This window comes from Pristiophorus japonicus, chromosome 14, assembly GCF_044704955.1.
Source record: "Pristiophorus japonicus isolate sPriJap1 chromosome 14, sPriJap1.hap1, whole genome shotgun sequence".
NCBI classification, from domain to species: domain Eukaryota; kingdom Metazoa; phylum Chordata; class Chondrichthyes; family Pristiophoridae; genus Pristiophorus; species Pristiophorus japonicus.
In genome coordinates this window covers 32,722,040-32,734,907 of record NC_091990.1, presented here as the reverse complement: position 1 = coordinate 32,734,907, position 12,868 = coordinate 32,722,040, and the positions used below count along the sequence as shown (strand labels likewise).

At 46.3% G+C, this 12,868-nt stretch overlaps 1 pseudogene; it reads right to left on the bottom strand.

The window, feature by feature from the left end:
• Nucleotides 1-6,741: 6,741 nt before the first annotated feature.
• Nucleotides 6,742-6,943, bottom strand: LOC139280332 (U2 spliceosomal RNA; annotated as a pseudogene).
• Between the last annotated feature and the right edge of the window lie 5,925 nt (nt 6,944-12,868).

Genomic DNA, 12,868 nt, shown 5'->3' with positions numbered 1-12,868 from the left:
TTCCCTGCTCTTCTTCGAAATAGTCCCATGGGATCTTTTATGTCCACCTGAGAGAGCAAATGGGCCTCGGTTTAGCGTCTCATCCGAAAGACGGCACCTCCAACAGTGCTGTACTGCCCTGGCATGTCAGTCTAGATTTTTGTGCCCTTGTCCTTGGAGTGGGACTTGAAACCACAACCATCTGACTCAGAGGCGCGAGTGCTACCCACTGAGCCACAGCTGACATCTCTGGGGTGCGTGTGCGTGGGAGGGGATTCAGCTCTCCATCTGCGCTGGAAGATCATCGGCACAGTCACACCATGAACAATCCATTCACCAGCTCCGTGTGTGGAAAGGGATTCCCTCAGACTTCCAACCTGCCCACCCACCAGGGAGTTCACATCGATGAGAAGCCGTTTAAATGTTCTGACTGTGGGAAGAGTTTTAAAAGCCCCTGGTATCTGAGGATACGCCAGCGTGCTCACGCTTTATCTGCTTTGTGTGTGGGAAGGGATTCACTCAGACCAACAAGCTGCTGGCACATCAGCAAGTTCACACTGGGGAGAGGCCAATCACTTGCTCAGTGTGTGAGAAGGGATTCGCTAATCCATCCGGTTGGAAGAATGTGATCCATATCTAACAGTGGCGGGGGGGCGGGGCAGAAGGGGTTCCATCTTCCCATCTAGATCACATTCCTACTCTCATCCACCCAGCCCACCCCCCCACAGGCCTGGAATATGTTTTTGTCCCACCCCCTCTGTTCTCTCCATGCTCCTCAGGCCCCTCCTGACATTCTTCTCCTCATCTGAGCTCCTCCATTCTCCTCCCTCTGATTCCCTCTCCTCTACCCCCCCCCCCCAAGCTCCTCTTCCCCCCACCCCAAGCTCCTCTCCTCTCCCCCTCCCCGAGCTCCTCTCCTCCCACCTTTCCAATTCCCTTTCCTCCCCCTTCCAATCCCCTCTCCTGTCCCCCTTTTGATCCCTCTCCTCACTCCTCTCCCCCCCTCTCCTCTCTCCTCTCGCTCCCCCCACCCCCTGTGATGTATGTAGCACACAAATCACTGACTCCACACGGTCTGGTGTTGATCTAACTGCTGTGACCTTGGTCCTTTATTGAACAGCTCCAGAGTGCCCCACAGGTGTGGTGGGCAGCTTTTGACACTGCCTCATGCAGGTACTTTCAGGTCTCCCACCACAGCGCCCTCTGTGGTGCACCATTGTACTTATCATACATTTAATGTACCGAAGAAATACACAACATCACTGCCCGCCCCCCCCCAGTTCAAAAAGCCGTATCTTGAATCCCCTAAATCGAAAAACGCATAAGCCCATTGGTAATGTTGGTCACAGATCCACGTCCCTGAATTTAAACACAGTGACCATTCAGCATTGAAATATTAACTCTTGTCGTAATTCGCAATTCATGTCCATAATTTTAAACACAGTGACCACCCAGCAGAAAAAAATATTATTTCTTGTCATAAATCCATCATCCTGCATTCACATGGCACACTTAGACTTGCTCTAGCCTTGCAAAAGTCCAAAAGTCTTTATGTGGGGACCGCAGTGGTGTGAGGCCCTTTTAAGACGCCCGAGAGCATTTCCCTTTTAAGACGCCATCTTGTGGCTCCCACGAGGCTTCCGTTGGGCGCCACCATCTTAGGTGTTCAGCTGGCCTAGAAAGAAGAAGAAGAAACACGGAAGGAGGGAAAGGGAAACACAGAAGGTCGGGAGAGGGAATTTTGCAGTGTTTTTGGGAAAGGTTTCAGGCATTTGTCCAAGATCCTCTTCCTCTGGCGCACTTGGAAATACTCGATGCTGGCGCTCTCAAACTCAGCGCGGCGTTTCGTTAGCAGAATGAGGAACAAAAAACCATCAGCGGCAGCGCCAGTTTGCTTGCTGCCGCGCCCGCCGTGGCCGCAGCCTCCGCTCCCGCCGTGGTCATCTCTCCTGCGGCCTCCGTGGCCGCAGCCTCCGCTCCCGCCGTGGTCATCTCTCCTGCGGCCTCCGTGGCCGCAGCCTCCGCTCCCGCCGTGGCCACCACCATTGCGGCCGCTGCTGCCGCTCGACTGTTCTGCTGCGTGGGTCCCCCGGCCGTCGATGGGCCTCCCGCTTCTCGCCCGCAGCGCCCCGCCAGCCCGCACCCCAGCAATGGGCCTGCACCTGTAGCCTTGAGTGAAGGCTGAGGCTGCAGGATTGCTTGAGGCCAGGAGATCTGGGCTGCTGCTGCAGCTCCAGCTCGGTTGGCGCTGCTCTTTGGGGACCCGGGGAGCAGCAGTCTGTGGAGGAATGAAGAAGTCTTCCCAGCTCCCACGGACCTTTCCCATCCAACTTCTGCCGAGGAGCATTGGCCCATCGCCTGCAATGACCCATAAAGGTAAACCGTGCGTCTCGTCCCGTGAGATACCTTTACATCCGCTCTGCCGAGAACAGGTATCAGTTCCTTGGTGTAAGTACGCAGCTTTGCCGTGACCGGGACCAGCTTGAGCCGTGCAGCCGGCTTACCCCACAGTTTATCAAAAGTTCTCTGGCTCATCAACGACGGACCCGATCCCGTATCCACTGCCATACTCACTGGGACTCCGTCAATTTTTACTTCCATTATCACTGGGGGCGAATCGTTGGGGCACGTATACAGTCCCAACATCTCACCTTCTTCTGCCTGCTCCTCACTGAACAGTGGATCATCCACCATCTCCTCAGCCACATAGTGAGTCAGATTTCTTTTACACATACGCTGAAGGTGGCCTTTAATGTGGCAGGTATTGCACGTGTACTCCGCAAACCTGCACCGGTGAGCCCCGTGGCTTCCTACGCAATGCCAGCATGGTGCTGCTTGATTGGCCCCCCTCAGCGGCCTCTGAGTCCCAGGACCTCGAGGTCCGTGCTCTCTGCCCCGGGCAGAGCCATGTTCTGCAGTTTTGTCCGTGGTGGGCGCTATCCTGTGGACAGTGCCTGCCGGGTTCGAGGCTGTGTGGATCATCTGCTTGTTGCTGCATGTCGAGGTCATATATGCCCAGCTGATGGTGATGGCCTTTGTCAGGGTGACTGTGGGTTCCGCGGCTAGCAGCTTGTGAAGGAGACCCTCATAGCCAATCCTCATGATGAAAACGTCCCGCAACGCCTAGTCAAGGTGTGCGCCAAAATCACATGGCGCCGCGAGTCTCCTGAGGTCCGCAGCATATTTGGTGACATCCTGGCCCTCAGGTCTGCAGTGATGGTAGAACTTGTATCTGGCCGTGAGGATGCTCTCCTTCGGTTTCAACTGGTCACGAATGAATGCGACCAGCTCCTCATATGACTTGTCCCGGGCGGTCCCGGGTGCCAGCAAATCCCTGACGAGACAGTAAACCTCATCACCACAACTGGAGAGCAATATCGCCTTACGTTTCTCTCTCAGTGCGTTCGTGTCCTCCATCAGATCGTTTGCTGTGAAGTAGTACTCGAGCCTTTCCGTAAAGGCCTCCCAATCATTGCCCACCGTAAAATCCTTTAGCGAGCCCAGAGTAGCCATGGTTGCGTGGAATTCGTCCGCTTCCTTGTCGCCAATGTGGTGTATGTAGCACACAAATCACTGACTCCACACCGTCTGGTGTAAATCTAACTGCTGTGACCTTCGTCCTTTATTGAACAGCTCCAGAGTGCCCCACATGTGTGGTGGGCAGCCTTTTACACTGCCTCGTGCAGGTACTTTCAGGTCTCCCACCATAGCGCCCTCTGTGGTGCACCATTGTACTTATCATACATTTAATGTACCAGAACAATACACAACACTCCCCACTCCTCTCTTCTCCCCACCCCCCCCCCCGAGCTCCTCGCCTCCTACTTTTCCGATACCCTCTCCTTCCCCTTCCAATCCCCTCTTCTTTCCCCCTTCTGATCCTCTCTCCTATCCTCTCTCCCCCCTGATCCTCACCTTCTCCACAAGGAGGAAAGCATGGTTGAGGCTGCAGCCCGCAGCCCTGTGGCTAGGCCCATGCACGTTTGGAACCTCTGGTGCGCATGTGCAGCGGCAATATTGGGTGTGCATGCGCTGTTCCGGTGGGGGCTGGACAGTGTCCACCCCATAGGGCTTGCAAATAATCACTGGAGGGAAATAGCATGTGCCAATGTGGCAATACAGGAGGAGGAGAACAAATGATAGGATCTGTTTGCAGTGCAGCCTCAATTGCGTGAGAACGTGTGTCTCTGTGCATGTGTGCATGTGATTCATGGTAGCCTTTGTGCCTCACAGAATGGACAAGTCAGTGCAGTATTCACACCTAGTAAAGCTGATGAAATATCCAGTTTATCTTCCTCTATTACAACATAATGGATGCCTGCCAATCTCTAGCTAGAACTCTGCCTGTAAAAGGCTATCCACCACGTAAATAAAATTGCCAGAAATCTTTATTGATGTGGGTAAGCAAGCAAATGTGATTGTGCAAAGATAAATCGGGTCACAAATACAGTGTACATATCTTCTAAATTATTACTAGTTATTGATTTATTACCTGGAACTCCTGTTCGAGGAGTAACCAGTTTTAAATAAAATGATACTTAATCATCGAGTCCTCACATCGATATGTTAATTATACTTTTCTGTTGTAACATTTCTTTCATCTTTTTAATTACAATGGAATACTTGCTGTCACAGATAATTACATTTTGAGCTCCACACTATAGGAAGGATCTTAAGGCAGTACAATGCAGATTTGCTACAATGTTGCCTGGTATGAGGAAATACAAACAGAAAGAAAGACTTGGAAAATTGGGGGCTGTCTTTTTCTAAAACAGAGATTACAGGGCGATTTGATAGATATTATGAAGGGGTGGGACAGAGTAGATGGAAATAGACTAATTCCAGTGATTGAGGGGTCCAGAACAAAGGAATTAAATGTAAAAGATTTAGGAAAGAGAGCAGGGAAAACGCTTCTTTTTTTTTTACACAGAGTATTGTGAGACTGGACTGCACTACAGAAGTTTGTGATTGAAACAGAGACCATGTCAACATTTAAGAATAGGTTCGATAAATGGTTGAAGGAAAGAGGAATTCAGGGACATGACACACTGGAGGTGCATGCTGGATTGTCCGATCCTTTATGCTCCAGCGTTCGCTCTGGAGCAGCATGAAAGGTGGCATTCAAGCCTCCTGCGCTCCGTCATGATCCTCCAGTCCGGTTTTGCAGTGGCGCTGAGCAGCACTGCCGGGAAGGGCTGCGTCGGGTGTGCAATGCCTCTCGCCTGTTTCCATGTTGTAATTTCTATGTAATTCTATGTAAAAGGGAACATTGAGAGAAGAATGATTTAGAGTAGGAAAAAATGTAATGCGTCATCAACAGAGAGTAGACGCAAGGAAGAGAAGAAAGTTGTAGGATGTCATATATTATATATTGAGACAGAGAAAGAGATACAGAGATAGAGAGAGAGAGAGCCAGAGATAGAGCTAGAGAGAGAGATAGAGATAGATAGATCGATAGATAGATAGACAGATGGACAGACGGACGGAGTTTAGGAGGAACAAAAGAGAAAGGTCAGGGTAGCACGGTAGTTTCAAGAAATTAGAGATAAATGAGAAACCTTGCAATGGGTGGTGCCCCTTTGTTTTTTTAGGGCACTAAAACACAAGTTATACAAGTGCCCTCTGGCTAAAAGTTGGGGGGGGGGGGCACTAAAACTGGCACAATAAACAAATTAAACTTTAGACATTTAAATCAAACTAAAATTTGGTTGCCGGTGGGTGATGATGCACTCCAGCCCCAAACCTGTGAGCATACTCACAGGTGCATACATTACAACACTTAACTCTACCGATCTATCGTCTCTCTCTCAACCCCTCCATTGTTTCTGGGCTATTTGACTGGTTGTCCAACATCCACTCTAGGATGAGCTGTCGGTTTCTCCAGTTAAACACTGAGAAGACCAAAGGCATTGTCTATGGCCCCTGCCACAAACTTCCTACCCTTACACTGAATCTATTCCCCCTTCCTGGCCACTGTCTCAGGCTGAAGCAGGCCGCTCATATCCTCGGCATCTTATTTGGCCGCATGTTGCCTATTGGGAGCAGGTGTCACACCGGCAGCTCGCCAAATTCATTTAAAGTAGGCCCAACTTTAAGCTGGGCACAGGACCCACTGATTCCTTTGAGTGGCCTCGCCCAGCACCTGCCCGGTAAGTGCTTCACCCGAGCTCTTTTCAATATAACCGTTAAAGTTTAGAAAGTCCGCTTTGCGTTGCACCAGCTGCAGTTTCGGCAGTGGGTGAATTTGTGAAGCGGTGCGGGATTGTCTTCTCCAGGTGCTTGACACAACATGGTGAACGGGTGAGAGCCGCCTACAGTTACACTGCTCACCTTGTGCTGCTGTGTCATTAGAGACTCAATGCAATCGTTCTGTTCTCTTTTACACAAGCTCTATTAACTTTGGAGGCTTTTTCTAGAAACCTTTAAAAAAGGAAAAAAATGCCATCCGCCCAAATGGCTAGATTCTGCTACTGGGTGTTTTTTCTGCATTAGGTCAATATTAAAAATACTTTATAAAATCTTGTTCCACCTGGCCTGCCCTTCACCATCACAAGAAGAAGAAGAACTTGCATTTATTTAGCACCTTTCAGGACGTCCCTAAGCACTTTACAGCTAATGAAGTACTTTTCAAGTGTAGTCACTGTTTTTTTTTTATTTTTCGTTGCCAATCTTTCCAATTCTTTGTCAAATCACAAACGCCAGAGGTCACCTTGCACACATCAAGGATCATTCTGCGCCAATGCTCTTAGCCAAAAGGCCGAGAGCCACTGCACCGTTCCTGGAAGTACTGCAATACCAGGTTCGTGCCATGGAGGTGGATGGGTCAAGCCACCCCACCCACCTCCTATTTCCAAAAAGCATAGGAGAACCACCTTCCTGATCCAGGGAGAACCACTTTGGGGTCATGGTTACTCCCCTGTCAGGTCAGTTACGCATGATCTTAGCCAAAAGGCCGAGAAGCGCTTGTCATGTAGGAATTGCAGCAGCCAATTTTCGCACCCAAGCTCCCACAGCCAGCAATGCGATAATGACCGGTTCATCTATCTTTTAGTGATGCTGGTTGAGGGATAAATATCGGCCAGGACACCAGGGAGAACTCCACTGCTATTCTTCAAAATAGTACTACCGGATTCTTTATATCCAGCTGAGAGGGCAGACGGGGCCTCGGTTTAACGTATCATCTGAAAGTCAGCATCTCTGCCAGTGCAGCACTCCCTCAGTACTGCACTGGAGTGTCAGCCTAGATTATACATTCAAGTCTCTGGACAGCGACTTGAACTGACAACTTTCTGACTCAGTGGCAAGAGCAGTTTCATTGATCCACTGCCGAAACCTCTTGGGCCCATGTTTATCCTTCCTTTTCCCCCTTCTCACTTTTTATCTTCATGCTGAACAGATATTGTTTAATCGATGTGTGTACCCTGTTGAAGGCTGGATTCCAGTTAAAATATCTAAAGCAACTTGCAGTTACAGAAGACTGAGATGTCTGTCGTGCCATTTCCTTTTGCCAAGACATCTAGCGAAGGAACATCCCATCGAATTCTTCCTCCTCTGTGAACTTAGAAGTTATTAATGGTTCAGTGGCAATATTCATAGGCATCACAGTGTGCAATCACAAGAGCAACAACATCCACATATCTTTGACAGCTTTATAATTTTATGTGGATGACATCCTGAACAAATTGCTGAAGATGCAACTCGAGTACAACTGCCAGGTGTGCTCCTAAATCATTGGTGTCTTCATACAGCCATTGTTAAAGAATAATTGACCTGAAAATCCCCATTAGATCTACAATAGCATTGTGTGCAAAGTCAATACATTACTTTTGAAAAGATTTAGTTGATATGTTAAGTATGTGAACAAATGGTAATATAAAGTACATACTGAGAGTTGGTACCTATGCTGATTGAGTAATGATTTAACATAATTTGCAGTTCAATACCTTTTGTGAGGCATTTGTTAAAGGGGATATGTTCTGTTAGTTTTCTGTCTGGTTTGAGTATCGTTTCTTTCACTGATATGTTTGTACATCAGTGTATTTGTACTTCTGGATGTAATATTGAAAGAGATTATTATGCCATCGTCTAGGGGTTTTAAGTTATGTTTAACAAGGCTAGCTGAGCCTGTGACCAAGCTTTTACTCTCTGACATACCTAGTGTTATTTATAGTGGTGCCAATAAAACATAACCACGGACATACAATTGGGACATGAATACACCTATGAACCTTGATGTGCTTGTGTATTTTTCTGCATTATCCAGGTTTGGCTGTATACGTATTGTGCCCTTTGATGAGGAGACTTCAAAATGTAAACTCACTTTGTGCACATTTTTTGCTGAAATCGTACCTATTATTGAAATCTTTGTATAAACCAGAGTACGTCACAATAAGAGCCTGTGATCCACCAGATAGGGTAAAACAAGTTGTGTTTCTAATTAGGAAATGGATGCATTCTTATTTTGATGCAGAAGAAACAATTTGTGCTACATCTATTTTTCCTCGCACTTCAGCCCTATTACTAGAGCACACACTTTCGATTGAGGTTAGCATGGATCTAAACTGTGCCACATGTATATGTGTAAATCTGTGTACATGCAAATGATAGAAATTAATTTTACCCATTTTCTCCCATTGCTTCTCTCATTCACTCTTTGCTGGGGTATGATTCCTCTGGCTTAAAGAAGATAGCGATAGTCTGTCTATCACCCGCCAGCATCTTCTCCAAGTGGCCATTATTCATGTGCAGGTCTTGACATTAAGAAGGTAACGTTCAATAATGATTTCAGTGGTTTCTATAACGTGTGCCCAACCCGTACTGCCAATATTACGCTCCAGCAGTAAGTTGAAATTACCCTGAGTATCTGCAGGCTATTTGTTCCCTAGCCAATGATTGATATTGTCCTATGAACAACCGTTCTGCCTACCTTTTCCAGTATACCGGGAGGGAGCTGAGATTTACTGTTAAGCCATTTTGAATTTTTTGAAAACATAGGCCCACAGAATTAGGATTGACTAACTCCATTAAAAATAAGGTTACACATGTTAGCACAATTTAAAACCTGAAATCACATTTATTGTTTTGGTTAGCACCATTAAAATATCTAGTCATCTAGTTTCAATAATTTTGTAACTTAATATTAATTTTTTCAACTTTTTTTTAATGAATAGTGAATAGAATTGACAAAATTATTGAGTTGGGCATCTAGATGTTAAAGTACTAAGATAGTTAGCAAACTAGCTAAGACTATATTAGTTGTAGAGTGATCATTTTACATTAACTTTCACTTTTCACTGTAATGGATTGTGTCATTCCATTTATTCTTGACTATGAGTTGATCCAGTCCACACCAACAATCGTTCTCTAGGTGAGAGAACAGACAAGTGGCCTTTTTACAACCCTCTGTTAAAGTCTTTGAGGATGTAACGAGCAGGGTGGATAAAGGGGAAACAGTAGATGTCGTGTATTTGGATTTCCAGAAGGCATTCGATAAAGTGTCACATAAAAGGTTACTGCGTAAGATAAGAGCTCACAGGGTTGGGGTAATATATTAACATGGATAGAGGATTGGCTAACTGACAGGAAACAGAGAGTCAGGATAAATGGGTCATTTAAAAGTTGGCAAACTGTAACTAGTGGGGTGCCGCAGGAATCAGTGCTGGGGCCTCAACTATTTACAATCTATATTAATGACTTGGATGTAGGGACCAAGTGTAATGAAGCCAAATTTCCTGATGATACAAAGATGGATGGAGAAGCAAATTGTGAAGAGGACACAAAGAAGCTGAAAAGGAATCTAGACAGACTAAGTGAATGGGCAAAAATTTAGCACTTGGTGTATAATGTGGGAAAATGTGAGGTTATCCACTTTGGTCGGAAAAATAAAAAAGCAAATTATCATTTAAATGGGGAGAGATTACAAAATGCTGCAGTACAGAGGGATCTGGGCATCCTTGTACTTGAAACACAAAAAGTTAGTATGCAGGTACAGCAAGTAATTAGGAAGGTAAATGGAATGTTGGCCTTTATTGCAAGAGAGATAGAGTATAAAAGTAGGGAAGTTCTGCTACAACTGTACATTGGTGAGACCACACATGGAGTACTGCGTACAGTTTTGGTCTCCTTATTTAAGGAGGGATATATTTGTATTGGAGGCAGTTCCGAGAAGGTTCACTAGGTTGATTCCTGAGATGAAGGGGTTGTCTTATGAAGAAAGGTTGAGCAGGTTGGGCGTATACTCATTGGAGTTTAGAAGAATAAGAGGTGATCTTATTGAAACATATAAGATTCTGAGGGGGCTTGACAGGGTAGCTGCAGAGAGGATGTTTCCTCTCGTGGGGAATCTAGAACTATGGGGCATAGTTTCAGAATAAGGGGTCGCCCATTTAAAATGGAAATAAGGAGGAATTTCTTTTCTCAGAGGGTCGTAAATCTTTGGAATTCTCTACCCCAGAGAGCTGTGGAGGCTGTGTCATTGAATATATTTAAGGTGGAGATAGACAGATTTTTGAATGATAAGGGAGTCAAAGGTTATGGGGAGCGGGCAGGGAAGTGGAGTTGAGGCCAAAATCTTATTGAATGGTGGAGCAGGCTCGAGGGGTCAAATGGCCTACACCTGCTCCTATTTCTTATGTTCTTTTGTCATTTTTGAGCTGGTCACTGAATGCATGAGTAACCTGGGACCACTTAGCCTCTGATTTTCATTCTATGTCTGGTAGGAAGCTTCTGGTTTATTTGCCTTGATTGGCAAGGTCTGACAAATAAAATGTGTAACCTGGATGGGCTTGCAGATGATAAATTGGACATTATGTGCATCATAGAGGCATAGTGTAATGATTCCAATCAATGGGATACATATCTGGAAGCTTGTAAATAGGTTAGAAAGGCCTGTATTGGGAGAAAAAGGGACAGTATGGACTATATATAAACTCCAGTATTAAAGCCCAAGTGAGAGAGGATATAAAATAGGAAAGGACATACACAGTGGCCGGACTTTTGTCCCAAAAAAGGGAGGGTTTGGAGCGTGGGGGCAGTTAAATTGTTACAAATGGGATTGAAGACCTGAGCCCACCTCCCACCCACAAACAGAGGCAGCTCGGGGGCGGGACAGGGGGTGAGGAAACGGGCGACCAAACCACTCTCAGGGGCGGTGTGCCAATTTAAATATTATAATGAGGCTCATCTCCTCATTTTTCCATTCCACCTCCATTTTGAATTATCTGCATATGGTCGGGTTTCACACAATTTGCGAAACCCGGCAGTTAAACCGAGGCGAGGACGGCTGCATCCAGGAAGTAAGCAGCTTTACATTTACCTCTTGGATCCAGGGTCCCTACCTAACCCACCCCCCGTGATTGGAGACCCTACCGCGAGGCCTCCCCACCATCCCCACTCCTCACACCACTGATGATGCTGAGGCCAGCCATAATTCTCCAGTGGCCGGCCCCGATGCTTTCTCTTGCTCCCCCCAAACCCCGCTGATGCTCCAGCCACCATCCCCCTCCCCCCTCCCCGATAACCCCCAGAATTCTCCGACTGACCCCCCCACCCCCTCACCAATCTCCGATCCTCCCCACTGCCGATCCCTGATCACCCCTGTGATCCCGACTGAGCCTCTACCGATCCTCGACAGTCACCCCCCCGCCACGCCTCCAACCCCCAGACCAATTCCTTGCTCTCCCTCTGCATCTGCAGCCCTGTATGCTCGCAGCCAGCCAGCCAGTTGTCCAATCTGGCCGACTGTGGGCGGGAAACCAAGGCCTTGTATGAAAATCAGGCCCTGCCGTTAAAGTCGATAGAGCCTGTGAGAAACCCAGTTCATTAACGAATCGTTAATGAGCAGCGCAGAGTGTGAACCAAAAAGAGTCAGGTAGAATATTGAATTCAATGTCAAATCAGGTGCAGAAAGCAAAATAAAGAGGGAAAGAAAGAATGGATTACGAGAGGGAGAGATAAAAGAAACAGAAAGAAAAAGGAAAACAAAATTATTATTTGCATTTTTTAATCTCCAACAATAATTAAAATCTGAAGGAATGAGAATCCACACTTGGAAAACTTTTTCTGGTGAGTTTAGTTCGTATTTATCAGGTAAGGGCAGTAATTTCATGTCATTCAATGTTTGGTATGGTGAGTCTCTCAGCGAGATACCTTTACGGCGCAACCTTTGGAGGGCCAGGGCATCTCAGACAGCAACGTCCTCATTTCCACATTTAATGCACATGTGCAGTTGCTGGAAGATGCTGTGCGCTGATATTTCGACTGCAAAATCGGTCCCAATGTCTATACTGGTTGGACAGGGAAGTAATTTTTAAAGTTCATGGAAGAATGACTTATTACTCAGTTTGTAAAAGAGCCAACTATGGATGAAAACATTTTTGATTTGATGATGAGTAATAGGAATGATCACATTCCCAACACAAAAGTGGGTGAGGCTTTAAGTATCAGTGATCATAATTGTGATCACATTTGACGTTGCAAAGATTGGAGAGGTTATTAAAACCCAAACAAAATTTCCAAATTTTAAGAGGACTGGCTTTAGGTGCTTGAGAAGTTTTGTCAGAATGGGTCTTGCAGGCTTGAATATGGCTCGGAGAGTGAAGGAATTATGGAGTTCCTTTCAGGAGCATAAGTGGCTCAGGGAACTACAGATCAGTGAGTTTGATGCCCACTGTTGGTAAAGTTACGCAAACCCTTATTAAAGATAAGATCATGGAACATCTGGATAGAAATAAAATCATAAAAGATAGCCAATATGGGTTCATGAAGGGGATGTCTTGTGAATCCAATTTACTGGTTTTCCTTGAGGGTGTGACAAAGGAGCTTGATTGAGGTGAGGCAGTGGATTTCACTAAGGCCTTTCAAAAAAGGTAAAAAGTGGCTGAAGTAAATG